Source organism: Myotis brandtii, unplaced genomic scaffold (assembly GCF_000412655.1).
Source record: "Myotis brandtii unplaced genomic scaffold, ASM41265v1 scaffold136, whole genome shotgun sequence".
NCBI classification, from domain to species: Eukaryota; Metazoa; Chordata; class Mammalia; order Chiroptera; family Vespertilionidae; genus Myotis; species Myotis brandtii.
The window spans coordinates 1990705-2017179 of NW_005354829.1; the positions used below are offsets into that span (position 1 = coordinate 1990705).

The following is a 26475-nucleotide window of genomic DNA, read 5'->3' on the forward strand; positions in this document are numbered from 1 at the left end:
TGGCTGCTCTCAGTCCTGCCTTCAGAGGCCCCACTTCTCAGTGTCCCAGCAATTGCTGCAAGTACCTCCGAGAGAAAGCTGCCCTCGAGTTCCGACCGATGCCAGGCAGTCCCGCTTCTACCGTATGAGTCTAGGTCCCCAGAGACTCGCCCGGAACTGGAGCTCAGAGCCTGAGACTCCCTCCCGATTGAAAAAGACAAACCGCGCCCTCAGCCGCCAGCCCGCTCCACGTGCGCCTCTGTACCTTAGTATTTTACTTCCGCACTGCGCCTCCTCTGAGTCTCGGTATGCTTTTCTCTTTCTTTCTAGTTGTAGAATTTTCACTCAGCCAGCCTTCCTGTGGTTCTGGGTGATGTCCGTTCCGTCTTTTAGTTGTATTTTTGAAGTGGTTGTGCGAGGCAGCAAACTCCGGTGTTTACCTATGCCACCATCTTGGTTTCTCTGGTTTAATTGTATTTTTATCTCCCTCCTATCTAGAGAAGTTGTGAGAAATACACAATCATAATTATCTTTCATGATAAAAGTGATTTCCATGCACCAAGACTGACTTCAGAATTACACTACGGAATTGTTGCAGGTATGTGAAAAAAAACTCAACTGGCATTTGCCTTTGCGAAATCTGTAATAGCTGTACTTTCCTTCAGGTGTCCAAAGAGTTTTATTCTTGATAACTATACACTACTTCTCATGCACAAAAACTCTTAAATTACAATATTCTTTCTTAAGCCTGTGCTTTAATGTCATTGGGAATTGAGCAAATGACAGTAAGGTATGTTTCAAAGAGAAAGTGCTAAATATAATATATAAAAAAGGGAAAGTTCTATTGTCAAGAATATCATATTTTCCTACCATTAGCTTCATTATGGCACACATGGTTTTGAAAGGGCTGAAAATCACTTTTTATGTAAAAGAAAATTTAACTTGGTCTAAACCTTTCCAATTTATTGCCTCTAAAAATCTCATAAAACTAATATCTTTGGTTTTTCTAGGGATTTTAAATAAATTAGAAAAGTGTATCTTATATTTATATGAAGACCTATATAAATAGAATTGTAAAATACAAATTTTGCTATAATTCAAATAATAGGTCCACTACATGGAAAACATTTTTTTAAAGTATTTTAATTTGTTTTTTCCCATCACCTTTTATCCCCTCTAAGCCCTCTTTCACCTCCAGCCACCCCTTCATCCCCACAATTACCACAGTGTTGCCCATGCCCATGCGTTCTTTGGAAAGCATTTCTATTGCTGGAAAAACAATTCTGTATTTTTGGATTTGTCAAATTAGACTGTGTAGGTGAAAGAAATAAAATAAATGGAGAAACAGAGAGAAAACTTATTAAATGGTTCATAGGTTAAGATTTGCAATCAAGCAGTAGAAGGTAGCAAGTGTCAGCATAAGAGAGATTTCTTTGGGCTTTGTGGATTTAATAAGTGAATTCCTTCAGGAAAATATGAGTAAATGACCATCATTTTATTAGTTAAAAAAATCCTTGCCCCGATGGCATGGCTCAGTGGTTGAGTGTCAACCTACAAACCAGGAGGTTACGGTTTGATTCCCTGTCAGGGCACATGCCAGGTTATGGGCTTGATCCCCAGTGTGGGGTGTGCAGGAGGCATCCGATCAATGATTCTCTTTCATCACTGATGTTTCTATCTCTCTCTCTCCCTCTCCCTTCCTCTCTGAACTCAATAACAAACTTAAAAAAAAAATCCTCATCAACGTTTCAACTCACACAGAAGCATTGTTTCAGTTTATATGTTTTGATAAAGTAGTCAGTGAGGTTTGTTTCTTTGACATTAATTATGGTTCAAACAATATGGCTGAGGAAGCTGTATCTTTAAAAGCCACAAAATGCAAACATATTTCTCCCAGTGAAAACACTAGTAAAATGTTGTTTACTTTGCAATACTTCTTACCTGAATTTTGGAAGTTTGAAAATCTATAATTCCTATAAAACACTAGAATAGCAAATTATAAGCACTTAATTTTTGAGATTGGCAAATTCAGAATTTATGTAAAATACTATCTTAGGATAGCAAATAATAATTGCTTATTTTACTAAGCTTATGCAAGAGCAATTACATTTATATAATTAAATTATTTTCTAAATTAAGAAGTATTTTTATCTAAAGTATGAAAATTCTTATCCTTTCCTTATTTAAAAACCCTATCTGCAGTGTAAATCCCATTCAATTTAATCCACTAAATAGTTATTTCCTACATTTAAGTCCAAGAAATGAATTAGTACAATTGGGTGAAATAATGTATAATAATCCATGATCTCATATTGTACATAAATTGTAATAAATTACAGTTACTAAATCAAGGTTAACATATCTAAAACAGAAAGCCTTTATTCTAGAAAATTTAGTAGGGGATAAAACATAATTACAACTTTACTTATTAACTGTATGACTAGAATAATTTTCTCATTTTTATGACCCTTAGTTTCTTCACCTATAAAATGTCATAAATCACAATTCCTTAAAGAAATAATGATGATGCAATGAGATAAACATACCAAAGTATCTAAAATAGTCCTTTGTAATTGATAGATGCTCAATGATTTTTTAGAGGACCCTAAAGTTAGAGATCTTTCACTGTGTGAGGCTAATGGAGAATATATCCCAGAAACTGAAATAGGTTTTTAATAAAAACCCCAAATCATATCCCTAGGTTAAAATAATCTAAAAGAAGTATGGCTAGTGGAAATAGAAAGTAAATGTACTGCAATGATTTCTACATTTGCCTCTATTTTTGTGCCTTAGGGTTTTTATTGAGGTGTTGAAAATTATGATTTGGGGTCCTTTTAGGTCTATTGTTCTGTGAAAGTGTGGAATCAGATTTTTTAACATGTGATTGAAACAGAATTGGGTGGTGCTAGAATTTAACATTTAGGCCACCAAAAACATTCCTCAAAGGTCTAACCAAGAACCTGTCTATACCAGACTATTGGATGTGTCGTACATTTGGGGCAGATGCTGTGAAATGTACTATTTTATTTCACTTAAAACAACAACAGTATACACTTTTGGAGTAATCTTTTTGCCTATTAAATCTGTACTGTTTTCTACAGAAGAGGAAGGTATTACCTTTGTCTAGCTGTTGTCCCTTCCCTCATGCCCTTGGTACCAATTCTATGTTGCCCCTTTATGAGTCAGGAATAGAGCCATCACTCCAGCACATACCCCTAAAGCACCCCTTTAGAAAACATGTGACAAGATGAATCGTTACTATAAAAATTTAATTTTGGCCCTGACCAGTTTGGCTCAGTGGATAGAGCCTGAGGACTGAAGGGTCCCAGGTTCGATTCTGGTCAAGGGCATGTACCTTGGTTGCGGGCACATCCCCAGTAGGGGGTGTGCAAGAGGCAGCTGATTGATGTTTCTCTCTCATCGATGTTTCTAACTCTCTATCCCTCTCCCTTCCTCTCTGTAAAAAATCAAAAAAAATTTAATTTTGTATAACAGTGGTCCAAGAGAAATCCAGCTGATTATAAAACAAAAACAAAACTTTCAGCAACTTTTAAATTTCTTCTACATCCAACCTCATCTGATTCTGTTTCCCACTCCATAGAAGTCATAGTTAAGACTTTTCATCTCTTTACCAACCTGAGCTCCTCTTTTACTTTTCTGAGAAGAGTCTGTGTAAGCATCACAACAGTGACCTATTTTGTCCTCTTATAGGATAGCAAAAATGCCATGTGCTCCAAGCACAGGAAAGAAAGGCAGAAAGTATAATAAGTGGGAGACCGTCTCTATCAAAACCACCATTTACAAACCCTGGCTGGGTAGCTAAGTTGGTTAGTGTCATCCGGATTCCCATGGCTGTGGTTGCAGGTTAGATCCCCAGTCAAGGCACATACAAGAAGCAACCAGTGAATGCACACATCAGTGGAACAACAAATCGATGTTTGTTTCTCCCTTTATCTCTCTCTTGCTCTCAAAAGGAAAAGCAACAACACACAAACAAAAACACACCGAAAGCCCACTTCAATATGTGAGAAGAGCTTTGAGATATGAGATTCGGGGCAGAATAGGGCAACATGAGATTTTATGTCGATTCTAATTGAAGTACTCCACATGGCTGGCACTGATTTGTAGCCGTGATATGTAAGGATGTGCTTCATTACAATCCTGTTTCTCCTCAGCTTAAAATGGATTGCAAGTCAGGATGAAGGCGTTAAATTTGGCTAATTTCAGGAATGATCACATTGCTTGCTTCATGGGTTTGAAAATGAGATACAATTCATGAATTGCTCTATTTTTAACATATGTATTTCTTTGCCATTATTGCAAACAAATGAAAGTGATATTATGATGCCCAGTTACTTGATGCTTTTGCAGATTAAAATTACTTTCTAAATTGAAGCACAGATAACATTTGTATGTATCCTTTCCAGGAAATGCATGAATCCTTGTAATGAAGTGAAAATTTTACTATCCCTTTTTGCTTCTTTTTAACAATTTTTTTTGAAAAATTGGCATCTTCTAGATTATAAACTAGCTCAAAGACATGTAGAAGACCAAGTTTCAGGGATGGGGGCAGATTAGAAGTACTGTAAATTTCTTTCATCTGTTGCTTCATTTCTTATTATGCAGATTTTTTTGGCAAATGATATCATGGGGTCTGTAAATTAATATATTTAAGCTGATGGCAATAAGAAATGAGCATCTGTCCCTAGCATTCTTGAGAATAATTTACTTCGCTAATACATAATTTCATGCCTCGTGCAAAAGAGAGGAACCCTTAATTGCTGAAGGTGAAATGAGAAGACAGGCTTCCCTGGAGAAAAACAAACTTGTGTTCTTTGGAGAATTTGACATTTACAGGGACTATGCATATGCAATGAAGAAGAAGAGGCTTTGGGGAAAGTAGCCTCTTGGGGCTGTTTTCATAATTGGGAAAACACTAATACATGAGTAAGTCACCTCGCTCCGTTGGCAAGGTAGACAGGATGACATGCACAGGGCATGCTGAGCAGACCTATGCACATTTGCCAGCCAGATGGTGTGAGACAGTTTATCAGCACAGTGTTCTTATATGATGTTTTCATTAGTTTTCTTAGTCAAGATGACTATTAGTCTAGTATTGCTCTAGTGGTGCCATCGATAAAATGTACCTGTATTGAGAAAAAAACAAAGACTAAACATATACATAGGTAAAGGTCTAGTGACCTAATTTCCTAGTAGCTCCTGAGGAGAGAGAGGACCCAAGATCAGATTGTTGCATGTGTGTGCGGGTGTATGTATGTGTGTGTGTGTTTGTGTTTTCGTGACTTCCAAACCATGCTAGGAAACCTTGTCATCTGAAAAGCATTTTTCCCTTTTGCCACTAAATTAAGAGGAGGCCCTGTGCTATGCTAAGTGATGAGTAGAGAAGCACTCACAGAATATCTTTAAATCCCTGCATTCCCTGGAGCTCCCAGGATTCTGAAAAGTTTATCTTCCTTGGTGGGCTCAGTTTGTGTCTTAGAGCAAGGAAGAGCAGTAAGGTTTTGTTTTTTTTATGTTTTTTTCTTTTTCTATTTAAGAGCCTTTCAGAAAAATATTTTACAAAAATCTTCTTTTGCTAAGTTATTTCATTCATTACATATTAAAACAGTATTATTTACCATAACAAATTTAAATAAAGTCAGCCAACAAAATCTGCTAGTACAATTACATTTGTATGCTATTTTGAATCAGAAACATACCTGGTTTGATGTTTTAATATGTAAATAATACGTCTCAACTTCAGGATATTTATCTACTGTGGCATTCTTAAATCATGATTTGTAAAGTTTACCAATGAAAACTGGTTGACCTTTGTCCAGCAATTTTTATATATTTTTTGTCAATTTAACTGCAGTTTATTAAAGTGAGCCACAGGCACAGCCCCAAAGCAAAATGATTAGATTATACTAGGGTATGAATACAAGCTATAGCTTATTGTGAGCTACCAATGTAATAGACTGCCACACTGATAATAATATATTGTGTTTATAACACTATTCACTCTTTCCATTATAAATTTGTAACATTGTGGGAAAATATGCTACTTAAAGTGCTACTAAATACTTTTTAGGTGTGTTATGAAATTCAATTTTATTTTAATAATGCTCCTAGTATGACTACTGAAAAGTAGATACATAAAAATAGAAAAGCATATAAAATTGACCAAAAAGAAAAAAATACACTATTTTTTTTAACAAAGGAGGGTGAATAATTAGGAAAGTTTCTAGACTAGAAGATTCGTTGAATTGCTGTGTTGGAATTTCTTATTGTTTTCTTAAATTAGAAGTTATATGAGGTTTTAAAATGTATTCTCTATTCTAATAATATTTTATTAGGTATCTGTTTAATAATAAACTCTACTAAAAATAAGAAGATACATTGTCTAGATAAATACACTACAGTAAAAAACTTGCACATATTTCTTTTTTTTTAAAAATATTTTATTGATTTTTTACAGAGAAGAAGGGAGAGTGATAGAGAGCCAGAAACATCGATGAGAGAGATCGATCAGCTGCCTCCTGCACACCCCCCACTGGGGACATGCCCACAACCAAGGTACATGCCCTTGACCGGAATCGAACCTGGGACCCTTCAGTCCGAAGGCCGACGCTCTATCCACTGAGCCAAACCGGTCCGGCGGCATATTTCTTAACATTGTAAAGAATAGAGTTTTATGGTGGAGGTTGAGAATAAAGGAGTGATAAATGGTGATGGAAGGAAACTTGACGTGGGGTGGTGAATACACAATACAGTATACAGAGGATGTATCATAAAATTTTACCCCGTAACCTATATAATTTTATTAACCAACTAGGGGAGCAGTGCACGAATTCATGCACCCTGAAAGGAACTGTGGGCCACGAGGCTGTGGTAGGTATAGGGGCTGGTCTCGGCCCATCCTCCACGCCCCATCCAGCCCCTTCCGCTGCGGTCCTTGGTCCCCTGTCTGCCAGCAGCTCTGCTCCCACCACTGCCCCCACCACCGTCAGCGCCAATTGCATGCACTGATGGTGCTGATCCCCCTCACACCTGCTGAAGGCACAAAGTGATTGGGGCCGTGCCAGCAGTGGGAGCAAGCGGGGCCAGTGCCCTCAGCGGGTACAAGTAGCAGCTGCTGTCCCCATCGCCCTTCAGGAGCAGGGGGAGGTGGAGAAGCTCTCAGGGGTGATCAGGGCCGGCAGCCACCACTTGCACACACTGATGGCACCGAGCGATCGGGACCGGTGCCGGGCACTGGCAGCAGGTGTGAGCAGTGGCTCTGGCGCTGGCTATGGATGGGAGTGGTGGCTGCTGGCCCCGATTTCCCCTCAGGAGCAGGGGGAGGTGGAGAAGCCCTGAGGGGCCATTGGGGCTGGCAGCTGCCACTCGCACCCGCTGACATCACCGAGCGATCAGGGCCAATGCTGGGCACTGACAGTGGGTGCGAGCAGCGGCTCTGGCGCTGGCAGTGAGTGTGAGCAGGACCAGTGTTGGCAGCAGGTGCAAGCTCCGAGTGGGACCACGGCCCGTGGGAGCAAAGGATTTTCAGTAACCGCCAGAGGCTCACCCCGATGACAGTGACTGGTGCCCCACCTTGGTCCGGCATCCCCGCTCACCTGCTCAACCATCCTGCCGCAGCCGACGCCCCCCATGTTCCGTGCACGTCCCCTGGTGGTCAGCGCACATCATAGTGACCAGTTGTTTGGTTGTTCCGGTTGTTCCGCATTTGGTCTATTTGCATATTAGCCTTTTATTATATAGTATAGCACCCCAATAAATTCAATTAAAAAAGAATAAAGTTTCTATAAAAGTCCTGGCTTTGGTAATCACTACAGTTGTTGATTGCTTTATGATAAAGAAGTATAATCATTGTCATCATTTCCATTTTCAATTTGGCTGAAAATACAAACTTCTCATTTGTCCAGTAACTTTCCCCTGTCTTTCTTAAAATATTGGTCTTTCAGAAATTATAGAACCATATTTTTTTGACAAAGAATACACAGGAGGAAAATATTTGGCATACAGTGTTAATATAATAGTATCCTATATAATAAAAGGCTAATATGCAAATTGTCCCCTTGGCAGTTCGACCAACCAGGAGTTCAACTGCTCGCTATGATGTGTGCTGACCACCAGGGGGCGGCACAAAATGAAAGAAGGCCCCGGCCTGCAGCCAGGGAAAGGAAGGTCCCAGCCGGCAGCTGGAAGGGACCCTACCCATGCCGGCCTAGGGACCCTACTCGTGCACGAATTTCATGCACCAGGCCTCTAGTAAAATATATTTCACAGTGGAGTAAAAAGCAAATACATAATGCAGTAGGAACATACATGAAAATATCAATAAATAATTTACAGAGGAAGAAGCAAAAGCCCTAAATGGATAAAAATATGCTCTACCTCCTTAAAAATTACAGAAATGCAAATTACAGTAATAATAGGATACAATTTCCCATCCATCAAATTAGCGAGGGTTTTCAAAAAACAGGCTCACATATTGGGTGATGTCATTGTTAATGTGATTTCTAAATGTTAACACAGAATTTTATACCCAGAAGTATATCTTAATAAAGAAGTTTATATAGTCATGTCGAATGTGCTCTTTAGCCTGTCCTGGCATTTTCAACTTCAGCTATCGTATTCATTTCTAGAATTTCTATGTAATTCTTTTTAAAAAATGCTTGGTTATTTCTCTTAGTTTCTGTTAACTCATGTTATTCTAAATACTGTCTTTATTTATTTTGGACACAGTAAGTGCAGTTATTTTTAAATCTGTTTCTTTGAATTCTAATATTGAATGTATTTCCAAGTACTTTTCTACTTTTTGTTTTCTATAGTGGTTGTTCATTATTCCTTATTTCTAATGTACTCAACTCTATTTTTTTCTTTTGAGCTACTCATTTGTTTTTAAAGAAAATTATTTGTTGGAATTCTATGAGTCCTAAGATGAAAGCTGTCTTTTTTTCAAAGAGATATTTGATCTTCCTCTATCAAGCACCAGAGTCACTTACTATGGCCTCTTAGCATCCACCCCACCTTGAGGACACAACCTGGAATTTAATGCTCTCTTTCATTTCCTTTCAATATATCAAAACAAAAGCATATATGGCCTGGTGATTATAGTTAATAATACTATATTATATATTTAAAAGTTGCTATGAGGGATTTTAAAAGTTCTCCCCATTCACAAAAATAATTGTAACTGTGTGAGATGATGGATGCGTTAATTAACCATATTTGGTAACTATATATATATATTTATATATATATAGTCAATTTGGCAAATGCTCCCAGGAAATAATGAAGTTTCAGATTCCAATTAATCTTCTGGGTTCCAACTATCATTTAAACTCTTTTAGATGTCCATTACCTAGTTGTGTATTAATGCTATGTAACAATCACAGTACTTCAGTCACATACAGAAATAATCACATATTCCTCATGTTTCTGGGGTGGTCAGCTAGGCAGCTCTGAGGATCTTGGTGGGGCTTGTTTAGCCATGCAGAAGGTGGTATCGGTTGGCAAGACTGGCATGATTTGATACTGCTTTTCATGGTTCTCGTTCTCTCCCTGGGATTAAATAGCACTAGCCTGGGTATGACCCTCTCCTGACTATTACAGAGAATATGAGTGAGAAAATTAAAACACATAAGCACCTTTCAAGCTCTTGCTTGCAACATGCTTGCCAACATCCCATTGGTCCAAACCAAGCCACATGGCAGAACCAGAGGCAAAGTGGGTGGTATCAACATGAGAAAGGGTGTGGACAACACTTTGGGTTGAAGATTGGGTTATTTTTTTTTTTAACTTAATACAACTCAGTAGTTTCTTACTATCATGTCAGTTCTGTAATGCCAGTAAGGAGGTTATTGTTTTTATATTTACCTAATATTTTTTGCTGTTTTCTTTGCTATAGATGGTTCAAATACAATAGCCTAAGAGAACAGAGGCTGTTTTAATGGACTTATCTTTAAAAATTTCTATAATTCCTAATCTGTTTTAACATATGAGGCAAATGCGTATATATATAAAGCACATATAATGTCACAGTTACAAGTGGATGAACTGATTTGAACCAACAGTGATGTAAAATGGTAGCATTTGTTCTATTGTTATAGTTATTTAATAGATTATTTTTTTCTTATAATAATAATAATCTAATAAAATGAAAAAAATATGAGCTATCCTTTACTAAAACATCTAGAAGAAACCACTGCAGATAGGTTTTTTAAAAATAATGAGATACTGCCATTTGTGTTTTTTATAAGCTGTTTTCATTTCCCTTCAAAATATACTGAGGAAAGTTTTTCATGTCTACAAACACACTTCAACTAAATAATTTTTAAAGGTAAGTTGTTTTTTCTTCTATTATCTATCACAATTTATTCAGCCAAATACCTATTTTTAGACTGGTTGGCTCTACCTTTTTTTAACATTATAAATAATGCAGCAAGGAATATTCATATAGAATTTTATGTTCTTTGTACTAATTTCTAGGATAAATTCCTGAATTAGATTAAATTGATTGAAGTTTATACCCATTTTCAAGGATGTTATACGTATTTTTATATTTGCCTCTAGACAAGTTACATGCTATTGCACACTCTCGAAATGACCAAAGACCACTCCTATGAGAATAGAAAAAGTATATTTATTCAGAACTTCCTGTATCAGGGAGTCAGTCCCTAGCACTTGTACTTGTCAGAGACTTAGAGGCAGTCAGGTGAGTGGGAAAGTTTTACAGTGAAAGAAAGGGAAGGTTTCAGATACACTCTAAGGGAGGTCATTGGCATGGGAAACTGGAGGGAGGGTAACTAGAAGCAGGGCATCTTATGTGACTGGTTTGGGAGCATATTTGGTATCTCTGGTTGGTCCTGAGTGGAAGGAAAAAGAATAAAACCCAAACTTGTTCAAGTCTTTAGTATTCTGGGCCAGTTGCTACAGAGGTTTGGTGTTTTGGTCTGGTTGTGGTTTGGGTCCCTGGACTTCTTATGTTGATTAGGGTTCTGTTGCCATTTACAGTCTTGCTATTGCTCATTTGTATATCTGGTCTTTCAATACTGAAAGAACTATCTAGGAACTAAATGTCTAATTTGCATTCTGGTTTTATTTATTTCAAAAACCTTACTTTTAAAATTAAATGTTTTTTGTAAAGTTCTTAGCAATATACTTTATCCATAGCAAATACCAGCTACTACTACTTATGCATTACACTTTAACTTTCTGAGATAGTGAAGTCAGCATATTAATTCTTATAAAGATTCAATGGCCTTCACTTGCCTACACGGTTGTCTTAGTTCAGGCTTCTATAAGAGAATACCTCAGACTGGGTGGCTTCTAAAGAACAGAAATTTATGTCTCAGAGTTCGGGAGACTAGGATGTCCAAGGTCAAGGCCTCACCTGCTCAGTGCCTGGTGAGAGCCTCGTGGTTTGCAGCTACTCTCTCTTTATGTCTTCACATGATGGAAGAAGCTAGGGAGCTCTTTTGATTCTCCGCTATGAGGACTCTAAGCCCATTCACAAGGGTTCCAGCCGAATGACCTAAATCACCTCCATAGGCTCCACCACTGAATACCTTGGGGCTTAGGTTTTAAACATATGAGTTTGAGAAGTCCGCCACACTCACGATAGCAATGATGATGTGAAAATCTTTAACTGATACTGAAACTTACATTTTATGTCCCTAATGTGTCCTTCCAAGACTCTTCTGCCTATTTGTAAACTCAACTCATAAATCATTACTTACTCATTATATCTGCACAATTCACTATACTTCAGAGAAACTTTATTTCTGACTCTGTTTAGATGATTTGATCTTTTCCTAGAATTCTTCCTTCTTTTATATGTGAATTCTACACTTCAAAACTCACTTCATTTCTATGTTAAGATCTGTTACCATTAGACACTTAACTGATTTTTTAATTGTACTTGATATCACTACTACTAACTGATACATCTGCCAATTTTTTTCTGTTTATCTTCTTTGACCACTTCAATTATATGCAGAGGCAAGTACTAATAAAGTGTTTGTTTGTTTGTTTGTTTGTTTTACTAGAGAAAATTACTTAATTTCAGGGTTGTAGTGCTTCCATTTTTATAAAAGAATAATGCTTCAAATTTCCTTTCAGAGAGATGAGAATGAGAATATTTAAAAATTATCTGTTTCTGGAGAAAGCATTAGATAGCGAATAATATTGCTGGTGAAAAACATGAATAAATATTGGAAAATGATAAAGCTTTCACATTTTTATAGCAAAAAAATGAACTAATATCAGCAGTGTTATTCTCATTGCGCATTTCCTATGATGTATCAAATAGGGAACAAGGCATGGCTTTTGCCTGACAGAAATGACTTCCTTTTCCAGATTTTGATGAGCTCAAAGTGCAGAGCAAAACTGCTTATATTACTTCTCTCTCTAGTTTCTGCGACTTTTGAAAAAATCTACAGATGTATTGTCACATTGTTGGCATTGGAATTACCTACATGAAATGAATTTCACTTTTGTGCTGCACTAAAAAATTCATAAAATATGCAGTGAAACATTTCTCTTTCAGAACAGAGGTGGGTAGTTGGGAAGAAGAAAGTGTAAAGTTTTATTTCACATAGTGTACACTTATAGTAGGAGCCAGAAACACACAGCAGGGTAAGAAATTTTGAAAGCAAAGTTTGTCACTAGGAAGCTATGTGCTGTCTGTGTTGTTAGTAACAACCCGAGGCGATGTCTTACAGAAAGAAATAAGAGCAGCAACGCATCTCAAAGGAATAAAACAGAACTTTAAATGTTCATTATAATATGTTAGATTAATTCAGAGAAACAGCATTGTCTGTGTTTGCGTTACTAATATTAATTTCTAAAAGCATGTTAAATGAAATACAGCCTATCGTTAAATGCAAGTGAAATTAATAAATAGTTTTATTCCTTGATGGACAAAAATACTTTGTACTTTTAAAATATTTTCTTAACATTTAAAACTATTATGTTTTTAATCACTATTGATTTCTGTTTTGAAATGAACTATTGAGAAATCATGGTTTAAAGTTTATCTTTATTATTGAAAGTTATATAGATGTCCCTTTTTCTTCATTGACCCCTTTGAGCCTGCCTCCTCCACCCACCCCAGAACTTCACTACACTATTGTCTGTGTCCCTGGGTTATGCATATATGCATACAAGTTTCACTTACAGTTGTTATTTCTGAAAAATATATCATTTATACCAAAAGATTCAAATGCTAAGAAGAATAATGCTTTTCCCCCTATTTCTTTTAAATTTGAAAAACACTGTTCAATACTTTCTAGGACACTTTTGATATTTATTAGTTTTATAGACTAATATTACCAGATACAAAAGACTAAGATGTTTCCCTCTGAAAAGGAGATGAAATGGTTCTCACTTATTACTTTTTTATTTATTTTATTTATTTTTTAAAAAGATTTTTATTGATTTTTTTTACAGAGAGGAAAGAAGAGGGATAGAAAGTTAGAAACATCAATGAGACAGAAACATCGATCAGCTGCCTCCTGCATACCCCCTACTGGGGATGTGCCCGCCACCAAGGTATGTGGCCTTGACCAGAATCAAACCTGGGACCCTTCAGTCTGCAGGCCGATGTTCTATCCACTGAGCCAAACAAGTTAGGGCTTATTATTACTTTTTTAAATTTGAAAAATGATGTTTAATTGGTAGCTCAAACATCAAGGTCAAAGTAAACTTTTTTAACTTTTATTTTATTATTTTGTTGTTAATCGTCTCCTGGAGATATTTTTTCCATTGCTTTTCAGAGAGAGTGGAAGGAAGGAGGAGAGAAAGAAACATCAATGTGAGAGAGACACATCAACTGTTTGCCTCCTGTATACACTCCACTGGGGGCTGGGAGCAAACCTGAAACCCAGGTATATGCCCTTGATTGGGAACCGAACCTGAGACCCTTCAATCCTTGGGCTGGCACTCTAACCACACACTGGCCAAAGGCTCTTTTTACTTTTAAAATAACTTTTACTTTTTAAAAATCTACATAAGTAATACATGTCTATGATAGCAACTTGGAACAATACAGAGATACACAGACTTTTAAAAAATTGCCCACAACCCCTTTGTTGAGAAGTAGTCATTATTAAACATTATTTTAACAAAACTTTTATATGACATAATTGAATATTTTAACAAATGGATTAGGACCTTTAGTTTAGCATAAATAGGATTTTGTAAGTCTGACTGCATTGAAGGTATAAAAAATTTACTCTGCACCGCTGAAAAATCCTTCCAGATGAAAAATCCCATGCGATAGAATTAGCATAACATGTAATTTATCTTATAAACCAGGACACTTTGGGGAGTAAATGGAGCACTAACTTGATCGGATGGTGAGCCATCTGGAGTAAATGTGGACCACTCTAGGTCCAAAAGTGGACACAGTCGGAATATGAGTTCACCCTCAAAGAATACACATTGAACTCTTCCCCACATCCCCAACCAATCAGTTATTAAATGAATCCCTTCTCTGTTTAATAGACATATGTACATTCTAGTAAAATTCTAGATAGGACCTTTCTAAATTCAAGAGTATCATCTCAAACCTCGTGGGGGGAGGAGGTGATGCAGGGTGGGGATGCCTTGCACACCTTCCATAGGGCACATTGATACTGGCTTTTATTGAAGGCCTCTACTTGTCACTTAGCATCATATTTAATATTAAATGTGATGACACTCAGTTCTTGTCAAACAGCGTTTCTACATATTTTGAAGCAATGTTTGCTACTACTAAGTTTCTCTGGCTGCACTGCTATAGAGAATGCAAAAGTGGAGTTTGAAATTTTAAGAATAATATCTGGATTATAAAAGTTCAAAATAAAGGTTAGAAAAATTAAATCCCAATGAAAACAGGCTCTTTCACTTTTGTTGAAACCAAGAGAAATAAAAAGGAGCTAAGCTCAGTACATTGGGCTAAATGATATCATGGTCACAGAGGACAAAATTGAGCTACTTGAGTACAAATTTAGTTACATTTTTTCCCATTGAGAATACTTCAGTAAAAATATTCAAAAAGGAGTTTGAGTTCTAGGGGAAAAGTTCCATCCTAAGGCACTGAAATAAGTTTAAGAAATGAATCGGTTATTCATATTCAGGAAAACATGATCAAAGAATTCATCAAACATGATGAAAGACTAAGATGATTAAAGTGGGAAAAATTTGAATTCAGGAGCAGAGTACCAAAATAAGATGACAATTTACACATTTATCAAATCAGAATATGTTGCATGAAAAATAAAATGATAAAATGTATGGTTTAGGAGAAATTTAGAGAGGAACATCTCCAGTGGTTCTTATATATAAAAATCCATTTTATTCTTAGAAAATTACAACTATTAGAAAGTTCTTATTTACATTGCATGAAAATTTATCTTTTTGTAACTTATTTTTCTTGGTTTTCTTTCTTGAGGGATATTAAGAATGTTGGACCTGCTCTGGCCAGTGTTGCTTGGGGGTTAGAGCACTGGCCCACACACCAAAGGGTCATAGGTTTGATTCCCAGTCAAGGGCACATACCTGGGTTACAGGTTCAATTCCCCCTACCCCACCCACATCAGGGCACAAATGATGTGCCTCTCTCATATCGAAGTCTCTCTCTCTCTCTCTCTCTTCTCTCTCTCTCTCTCTTTCTCTCTCTCTCCTCCCTCCCTCTCTTTCACTCTCTCTAAAAAAAAAAAAAATCAATGGAAAAAATATCCTTGGGTGAAGATTAAAAGTAAAAAGAATATTGGATCTTTCTTTTCTAAATGTTCAATCATTTTAAAATTCTCATGATTATTCTCACTTTGTCCTGATAAAAATGATCAATTTTCAATTATTTATTAAATTACATATTTATGTATTTTTATGCAAAATTAGTTATTACCCATTAGTTGCAAAATATTTTTATACAGTACATCACATCTCATTCCAGGACTGCAAATAAAATACAAAATATTATGTGATTAAAATAAGAATGTTTTCTTAAAAGCATAGCAGAAAGTTGTTCTTCAATGAGATCACTTTCAATTAAATTCTACAGTACATTTTTAATATATATTTATTCTAAATCACTGTATCATTTGTAATAAGGTTAATGTGCAAATTTGTGAATTTCACATAGTATGACATTCAAAATAGATTCCTTTAATAGGAATTAACAAAAACGTACTCACTGTCATGATTCTGGACATCTGTATTTATTTACATCAAGCCAATCTTAATTGGTAAACATAAAAATAGCACAATGAAGCTTACATGCTGTTTAATTTTATTTTCATTGCTGAGCTTGATGGTGCACAAAAGCTGCAATGCCTCTTACAGCCAGGACGTTTTGCCAATGAATTCATGAAGTGGCAAGAAAGCTAAAGAAACGTGTTTTATTTATTCATCCTGAAATTGTATCAATTATGTGACTTTTTAAAATGAGAGCATCGATTTGAAAAGGCTAGAACTGTATGAAAACTTACATTTGTCTCAACACAAAAGCCTGCCTCAGATGCATCCTTCAGTTACTTATGACATCGCTGAGAGAGAGAACGCATGCACATCGGAAAGCTCTTTGGGAAGCCACATGCCTGGGAATTGTCAGGGTGGTTCCTGAGGAAGCAGACCGAACCAATGCCTCTATAACAGGACTCACTTACTCCAGACTCGCTGATACTCTTGAACTATTTTAAAGCGGGTCATGGAGGAATCGGCCACTGTTACTTCCCTTCCACATACCAGCAGTTGCTGTTGTACCTTCAGTAAACCAGCTCTTCTGTGCAAGTATCAAATATCACGAAAGAATGCTATGAGCCCTTTTACAAACTCAGTATTTTCAAATGGTGAAAAATTTCTATGCTAAGTCAGTCTTCAACTGAAAGGAAAATCTTGTTACTCCGCATAGAGGGAGCACCTGCAGTTTTGGGCAACATATCTGAACGTGCAAGTTTAGGGAACAAAGACATTCAACAGGCATCCTTGTGACGCACTGGTTTTTATATCTGTGAGTATTTGCATCAAAAACTTTGCTGACATTTTTTCCCCATTTCCCATTGTCAATTTCATCAGAGACAGGTTTGAATAGGCAACTATTCAAGGAGTATATATCTAAATAAAAAAAAATAGAATAAAATAGGAAGTCCTTTTTTACTACATGAATGAACTTTGGCTTTTAGAGGATATCTGAAAGATTGATTAGATGTTGAACATTTCTTTAAGGGGAAATAACTGCCTTTTTGGGGTCAGCTAAGGTTAAGTTTGCTTACACAGAAGGTAAAACAACAGAAAATGAAAGGATTTAAACATAGAAGTTCATACTTCCCTCTTACACAAGAGAGTTCAGATGTAGACAGTCTAGAGAGGCATGGCATTTGCATTAAGGATCTATGATTCTGACTTTCTGCTTTACTACATTAGCCCATTGTTTCTATCCTCACAACTCCCTCAGGAGTCAAGATGGTTGAGTCAAGTCTGAGATTCAGCTTCTAAGAAAGATGAGAGACAAATTGGCAAAACGATTTCCTTCAGCTATATTTTAGGTAACTTTCCTAGAAAAAGTTATTAAATTTTTCTTACATTCTGTAAGTCCCACACAACATGTATGTCAGTGAGCAGAACTTAGTCACATGACCATAGCCAAGCTATAAAGAGTCTGGAAAATCTAGTCTGAATTGTATGAAATAATGTCTCTAGGAAAATAGTTAGGTATTTGTTACTAAGGATGAGAGGAGGAAATGGAAGTTGGGTTAAACAAACAATTTGTTGGATGCATTTCTTCCTAGTTTAATGGGTGGATATTTTTGTGTGAATGAGGTTATTTAATAGTTTTCATTCAAAGCACTGCAGTCTTTATTATAATTATTACAAGGAAAAAGTATAAGCAGGGCCAACTATGTAATTTGTGGCACCCACTGCAATATGAAAGTGCAGAGTTCCTTGTTCAAAAAGCAGGGCGGGGGGAAACCTTTTGAGTTCTTCTGCAGTCTCTCTTTTGAAATGTCATGGTGTTTTTATTTTTTATTTAACATTTTCTTAAAGTAAGGCCCAATCTACTACTCTCAATGAGCAGGTTGGTAATATATACCACTACCAACATTTTTAGGTTGTGTTTTCCAGAGGCACACCCTGGTGTGAATGTCCCAGAGAAGCATGGGAGGAAAATGGACAAATTGGGCTGTAATTGAAGGAACCCAAATGAAATTCCCAAAGTTCTCATGGGAACTTTGTCTCAAATGCTCTGGAATTCTCTTGAGCCAGTGTTAGTCACACCTCTGATTTGTCCTGATAGGCCAGCAGGAGAGCTAGAAAATTTATAATTTATACCTTCGCACTTGCCAGTCATCAGTTAAGGGAGTCCCCCAGCCCCAGCACATAAATTCCAGAGCACTCAGGGATGTTGACTCAGGCAGCCTGAAGAGAGCCCTTCAACAAAGAGAAGGACTTGCTGGTTGTAAGGGAGAAAGCACGCAGAGCCAGGGCATGGCTAGACTAAAGCTGAAGTGTCCTCTAAAATGAAAGTATTCTAAAAGTTCATTATTTGAAGGAATCAGGGTAATTCTCTATAAATCCTGTAGTTTCTATAAAGACTTCTGCAGTCCTAATGCATTGTCTTTTTTGTTTTTCTCCTGAACATGAGAAAATAACATGACAACTAAGTGTTTGTACTATAGAGTCTGATAGATCTGAGACAAATGCTGGCTTTACTTATTAGTTTCATGTTTTGGGGAAAAATTACATACCTTCTGTAAGTCATGGGTACGTCGTATACCTCTTCCAATAAGAGAGAGTAATATAACCTATCTCATCAAATTTTCTGACCTACTAGAGTGCCTGGCACATTGTTAACACATAAAATGTTATCTAATATAAAAATACAAATTTAGGACATATAGAAAAGCATGAATAAGAGCCCCTTTAAAAAAACACCCACAGGAAAAGTACTGTTAACTTTCTGGTTTCTCTGCTACATGAATGTGCAAAAACACACAAGCACACAGATGGTGCATGTCATATATACGGTATTCTAAACTACCATTCCTTCTTACAAGTATGTCAGGTACTAGATATTCTATAGAAGACGTGCTTATCAGTGGCTATACATTATTACATGATATAAATATATTATAATTGAACTAGCAGACATTTAGTCTGTTTCCACACAAATTTATATGCATTCTAATACCTATCTGTGAGATGAACATCATTGTATATAAGGTAATCTGAGAAGTGGAACTGGAAGGTTAAAGGACTGAACATATTAAAATCTTTTGACACATGGTACCAAATTGATTTCCAGTATTGAGCAAAAGGTGTTCTAATCCCCCATTTGAAAAGGATTATTCCAGCACTGTGTAGGCATAGGAGGGCAAGGGAAGAGGTAGTCATGTGAGTTAGAAGAGTATTTATTAAACTTTAATGTGCCTGTGGTCACAGGCAGATCATTAAAATTCAGGTTCTACTTCAGTAGTTTGTAATGGGCCATGACCCTGCATGTCCAACAATCCCCAGGTGATGCTGCCTGCTGGTCTGTGGACCATGTTCTGAATGGCAACAATTAGAGGACAGTTTTGGTAAATGAAAGAAAGAGATCATGGTGGCTTAGATCAGACATAGCGATGGAAGTGTATGTATTCAATGTATTTTGAAGGTAAGGCTCACAAAACTGAGAGAAGACTGAATGATATCTTTTAACCCTTTGATCTGAGCCAGTGGAGGAATGGAAGTGCTGTTAATGCAGATAGGAAACATAATGGGAGAAGAGATGAGGGGGTGGGCTGTCAAAATTAGAGTTTTATTTTTTGCCATATCAAGCTTGAGTTGCCCAGTAGGCATCCTGGTGGCGGTGTTAAGTAGAATTTGGAAAGGTAAAACAGAATTGAGATAAGAGGTCAAAGACAGATACATTAGAGAATTTAGCATTCTAGAAATATGTGCCTATCTTAAAAGAAAGTGTGGCAATAAAAATGTCATAATTTCATTAGGCTTCTCAGGTTGGTGTGTATGTGTACACATGTGGGGTGTATAGGACAAGAATTGATGGTAAAAATTCCTTTCTCAGAGCTAAGCTGCTGTTTTACTTCATCAGTTTATTAAAAAAAATAAGTGAGATAATTTTTAGTGATATTTTCTGTCATTTTTATTTAGAAAGGGGGATGACCAAGGATATTTTTTCAGTGTGTCATAGGGAATTGAGTGTGGTTTACCACAGAGGTTATATACTATGTTTTGTGTCCAACATCCTGGGTTTAGTAACTGCTCTAATACTTTAATACCTGAGTAAATCTAACAAAGTTAATTAACCTCTCTAATTCCCATTATTAAAATCTGTGAAAAAACAAGCTAATAGAAACAAAAACAGCCCTAACCAGTTTGGCTCAGTGGATAGAGCGTCGGCCTGCGGACTGAAGGGTCCCAGGTTCGATTCCGGTCAAGGGCATGTACCTTGGTTGTGGGCACATCCCCAGTAGGGGGTGTACAGGAGGCAGCTGATCCATGTTTCTCTCTCATGGATGTTTCTAACTCTCTATCCCTCTCCCTTCCTCTCTGTAAAAAATCAATAAAATATATTTTTTTAAAAAAAGAAACAAAAACAAAAATACATGTTTTCTAAGATTATTAGGAGGATTAAACCAGAAAGTGCTCTTAAACTAATAATTAATACTTAATACATTAGGTTTTGCCATGTATTAACTAACTAATGTTTAATACATATTGGCTTTTAATAATTAGCTTATTTGTTCACTGTATTAGAACTTATTATGTAAGAGAATTACATAATTAATTTTTGTGTTTCTTCCCCTGTAGGTAGGGATATATTAGATAATAAGTAAAGGTGTATAAAATCTTTTATGAAGCCAGATAAAAGATGATAAGAATTAACATATTTAAAGAAAAGATGAAAAAAATCTACCCTGATAATTAATTCTGGAAAGAAATCTTCAATAGCTTTTTTGATATTGATTGGAAAAATGCAGTAGAAAAATAATTGAGACAAACATTCCAAGGAAATAAGAAGTTTTTAAAAGAATTTTGTAGCGCCTGGCCAGCATGACTCAGTGGTGGAGTGTTGACCTATGAACCTGGGGGTCACAGTTCGATTCTCAGTCAGGGCACATGCCCGGCTTGCAGGCTCGATCCCCAGTGTGGAGCGTGGAGGAGGCAGTTGATCAATGATTCTCTCTCATCATTAATGTTTCTATTTCTCTCTTCCTTTCTCTTCCTCTCTGAAATCAATAAAAATACTTTAAAAAAAGGATTTTGTAGCATAAAAGGCAAGCTGCCAAGCTACATAAATTGAGATTTTCAAATTAAAAAAAAAAAAGTTTAAGGCACCCTGGCCAGTGTTCTCAGTGGTTAGAGCATCTGCCTGCACACCAAAGAGTCCTAGGTTCAATTCCTGGTAAAGGGCACTTACCTGGGTTGGAGGTTGGATCCCTAGCCCCGGTCAGAGTGTGTTTAGGAGGCAACCAAATTGATGTGTCTCTCTCACACCTCTCTCTCTCTCTCTCTCTCTCTCTCTCTCTCGCTTAACCTAGAATATACAATGATGAAATTTTAAATCAGTGCATTTCAGCCCTAGCCGATTTGGCTAGGTGGATAGAGCATTGGCCTGTGGACTGAAGGTCTCGGGTTTGATTCCTGGCCCTGGCCCAATCCATGTGTCTCTCTCACTTCTCTCTCTCTCCTCTCTCTCTCTCTCTCTTTCTCCCTTCCACTCTCTCTAAAATTTAATGGGAAAATATCTTTGGGTGAGGTTTAACACAATAAGAAGTCAAAGGCAAAAACTTTAAGGAAAACATTTTCAATGTTATGATTGGGTAGGAATGAAATAAAAACTAAAGTAAGAAAAAATGAAATTTTGGTCTATAAATATAATTATATATATAGTGTGTCCCCAAAAAAGTCTACACACTTTAACAGCTGGTAGCTCTATTTTGAAATGAAATGCATTTTAATAAACACTGCCTTTATAATTATTCAAAGTGTGTGTGTATACATTTTTTGGGGCACCATAACCATATATATATATGTGTGTGTATATATACTAGAGGCCCAGTGCACAAAAATTTGTGCACTCGGGCGGGGGTGGTCCCTCAGCCCGGCCTGTGCCCTCTCCCAGTCTGGGACCCCAGCTTTCCGGCTGGCGAGTGACTGAAGCTTCCAACCGCTCCTTGTTTTCTTTTTTTTTTTTTTTTATTCTGGGCCAGCTTTAGCTCTGAGGCCTCGCTGCTGAAAACATGGATACAATGTTTCGGTCCGGCTGGGTTTCAGTCCCGCTGTTTTCTGGGGTTTTGTTTACCTTCTTATTTGCAACATAGTATATAGTTGCTTAGAGTTGCAGTTGAGAGGCTGGCAAGTGAGGCAGGGAACGTTGGAGTCCGCAGCAAGCAAGCCTCGTGCTCGCTTCAGTGCCTGGCTGCCAGCCACCATCTTGGCTGACAGTTAATTTGCATATACTCACTGATTAGCCAATGAAAAGGGTAGCAGTCGTACGCTAATTACCATGTTTCTCTTTTATTAGTGTAGATATATATACACACACACAACACATATATACATATATATGTGTATTATTTTTAAAGTCCAAATTAATTATTTACTGTGTTGTTTTCTGAAAGAGCATTGCAAAGTGAACATGTGCTAAAGACACACCATCTGTCCAGGGCACAGAAAGTAGAGACAGGCAACAGAAGGATGGTCATTTGACCTTCCGCTTCCTTTTAGCTCTTGCATATTTTTGTAGAAGTGCTTGAAAAAGTAGTTGAAAGTTAATTTAAAAATTATGTTTTAGATGGTTTTAATAAGTTATTGTTGTTGAATTTAAATCCCCTCTTAAATGATTAGCCATCACTTATTTGGGCTCATTGTATTAGTTTTAACTTTTTCTCTATATAGAATAAACTATTTTATATTTTAGATTCTAGAGTTTTAATCTTGCACTGTGCAATGATGTGCTTTGTGGGTTAGAATGATTAACAATTTCACCATCAAAAATTTTGAGATTGTAAGCTGAATTCAAAGAAAGTGTTTGGACTTGAAGTGTAAATCAGAAATAAAAGTGTAGATGTGTTTAAGCTGATTTCTTTTCATTTCTAGTTGTAAAATCAGAAATGAATAATGATATATTTTCACATGGTTAGGGAATATGGCATCTGACAGAAGGTCAGGGACCAATTTCCTTACAATTTAATTTTTATGAGCATGATGTTATACTCCATATCTACTGAGATTTTTTTGTTTGTTTTGGCTTTTGCTTTTCTCAGTAGAAAGGACCAAAATATATTAACCGCCATAATCTTTTGAGAGAATTATGGATGTGGTAGACACTGCCTCGAAAAGGAAGATGATTTCTAGAAGGGTGGAATTGTATCATTCCTCTCTAGGAGCTACAAATCTGAATTGGGATAGTAGGTAAATAAAAAACAAACAAATGAGCAAATATAACTGTAAATATAAGGCACTAATTATTTGCCCACAAATAATTAGTACAATATCAACAGTGGAATTTATCAGATTAGAACATTTTTAGGCATAGATGCTCAAGGATGAAACCATTTTACTTGGGATTCAAGCTAAGCCTTAAAGGATGGATATGATCTTATTCAACAGAAATGGCCCACAGAGGTCTTTCTGAAAAAGTTAGAAACAAAGTAATAGTGGTGAGAGAACACTTGGATGTTTAGAAAACAAAAAAGTGGAGGACCAATTAGAATTAGAATATCTATGTGGTCTAATATGGAGGAGGGACAGTGGTAAAAATCTACAAAATTGAGTTGGGATATGTTTATAGATGGTCACTATTTTTTTTCTATTGCTGCCATAACCAATTATTCCAAATTTAGTGGCTTGAAACAACTCTCATTTATTATCTCATAGTTTGATAGGTTGGAAGTCCATGTGGACTCAGCTTGGTTTTCTGCTACAGGTTTCCCAGTTCTCAAATTCAGAAACAGGACGGCCCGAGCTCATATGAAGGGGTTCTGGAAAACGGTCCACTTCCAGGCTCACTGTGTGGCAGAATTCTTATTTCCATGTAGTTGTAGGACTGAGGTTTCTGTTTTGTTGCTGCCTGTCAGCTGAAAAAGTCCTCAGATGTCATAGGTGCTCTCTGGCCAGAGCTTTATTTATATGGATGTTATAGAGGTTAGAAGCAGAATGATCAAACCAATGTTTTAGAAAAATATTTTTGGGATATGCCTTTAAGCAAATTTTCTTTATTTCAAATATATTTATATTTAACAACACTTATGAAACATATTGCCTTGAGGAATATTAATTTATTTAATGTAATTAAGTTTGTGGCAGTAATTTTATCCTGAAGTTTAAACTCTAATGTAACATACTTTTAAAAACTTTTTTATAAAAATTATGAATATGTAGTCTATATGTATTTCCCTGTTCACCAAGATATTCCATTCCCCTAAACAGAACTACAAGTATTTCTTCTCTCATGAAATGTTTTCTGTTAGTTCTCATCAAAATAACTGGCTGCTTTCCCTCACTCTGTCTTAGATGATCATATTTCTATAGTTATTTTCACTCATCCTAACTCACACTAATTATGTAATTCAGTTTTATTCTCATTCATAGAATGCTGTAGTGTCTTGAAAATAATATTCTGCATGTTTACTCATGTATTGTAGGTCCATTATATTTGTGTTTTTGTTAATATTTCTTATCTTGAATTGTACATTTATTAAAGGACAAGGATAAGATTTCTGCTAATAAGCTATAATTTTTAGTATAGAGCACACATATGAAGCATCTAATGAATTATATTTAGTAGGGAATATGAAAATTATTATATTCATATTAGTCATTTAAGAATATGCTGATAATTAGTGTCAGATAATACTATGAAATAGTGCTCATAATTGGAATCATTTTCATTTTTTTAAATTAATTAATCAAAAATAGAAATGAGCACCTGTTATGTGTTGGGAGACAATCTCCATGGATAGTTTGTGTTTCTGCACATCTTGTGAAGAGGCACTGACAGCTTTTGATCTGGATATCTTTTAAAGAACATTTGTAGAGCAAACAGCCTTGGGACATAGAAATAGTGTCTCTTCTGGGAAAGAAGGAAAATTTGACGGTGGTCAGTATGATCAAGAGGATGCATCCCTCTGGGAAAAAGGCCTGTTGTCAAACCCGGGATCCAGCCTGAGGTTCCTCTCCTATAATGCAACCCCTGTATGTGCAAGGTGGCACCTCTCTCTGGTTGTGTCAACTTGTGATCATTGGCGTATGGAGAACGGTGCAAGAAAATGACCATTCTGTGGCTATTGTTATGGAATGTGTAATGAACGGTCTTTTGTCTGTGACTTGGGAGTCCTGTGTTTTCTGCCAGCACCCATGAACTGAGTCAAGCCAGCTTGTTAGCTCCTGAATAGGGTAAAACTCCAGACCCTTCCTAGTTTTTGACATTGTGTTTCAGGTACTTTGCTGCATGTCTAAAAGGTAAAATAAACTCTCTTCTTGCCCTTATGTAGCTAAAAATCTTGGACTGCTTTTATTTAAGACAAGAATAACAGAAGAAAATCAGGAGGAGGAAGTGTATTACAGGACCAGTATGTTTTCCCTAGTAGTCCAAAGTATTTTTTAAAACTCAGCAGCCAGTATAATTATATTATTTATGCATTAAAATAAGTTAAACTTGAATCATATAATCCTTGATATTTGCTAAGAGAATATTAATTTTAAATTAATCAAATTTGGACTATTTTGAAAATTTAATAACCTTAGAGGGTCCTTGTTTTTGTTGTTGTTTTGTTTTATTTGTTTATTTGATTGGCTTCATTTTGAGATTTTTTGGAATACTTTGATTTCTTAAAAATATTTTTTTATTGACTTTTAAAGAGAGGAGTGAAGAGAGAGAGAGAGAGAGAGAGAGAGAGAGAGAGAGAGAAATAGAAATCTTGATGAGAGAGAAACATTATTGACTAGAGGTCTGGTGCACGGAATTTATGCACAGGTAGGGTCCTTAGGACTGGCCGGTGATCAGGGCTAATCTGGGCCTTTTGGCTGCCAGCCAAATAGAAACCTTGATGAGAGAGAAACATTATTGACTAGAGGCCTGGTGCACAGAATTTATGCACGGGTAGGGTCCTTAGGACTGGCCAGTGATCAGGGCTAATCTGGGCCTTTTGGCTGCCAGCCAGGGCCTTTCTTTGTTCCACGCCGCCCCCTGGTGGTCCGCACACGTCACAGCGAGCGATCGAACTCCTGGTCTCCTGGATGAACTCCTGATAGGACACTTTGCATATTAGCCCTTTATATATATAGACTAGAGGCCCGGTGCACAAAAATTTGTGCACTTGGGGGGGTGGAGGGGGGGTCCCCCAGCCTGGCCTGTGTCCTCTCGCAGTCTGGGACCCCTCGGGAGATAATGACCTGCTGGCTTAGGCCTGCTCCCGGGTGGCAGAGGGCAGGCCCAATCCCTAAGTGCAGCCCCTGGTCAGGCTCAGAGCAGGGCCGATTGGGGAGTTGGGGCGCCGCCCC

At 36.8% G+C, this 26475-nt stretch overlaps 1 protein-coding gene and 1 pseudogene across 5 annotated transcripts in view; one reads left to right on the top strand and one right to left on the bottom strand.

Annotated features, from left to right (window-relative positions):
- The window catches only part of LOC106725100, a 23215-nt pseudogene extending 4488 nt beyond the window's left edge, over positions 1 to 18727 (bottom strand).
- The window catches only part of MARCH1 (membrane-associated ring finger (C3HC4) 1, E3 ubiquitin protein ligase), a 622174-nt gene that overhangs the window by 201371 nt on the left and 394328 nt on the right, over positions 1 to 26475 (top strand). The window contains exon 1 of one of the 5 annotated variants that reach the window (XM_005860518.2): positions 25478 to 25544. The exons of the other annotated variants lie outside the window; for them this stretch is intronic. The gene's annotated coding sequence lies outside the window, so the exon portion shown is untranslated. Of the gene's footprint in view, positions 1 to 25477; positions 25545 to 26475 lie in introns of those variants that run through there. 5 annotated transcript variants of the gene reach the window in all.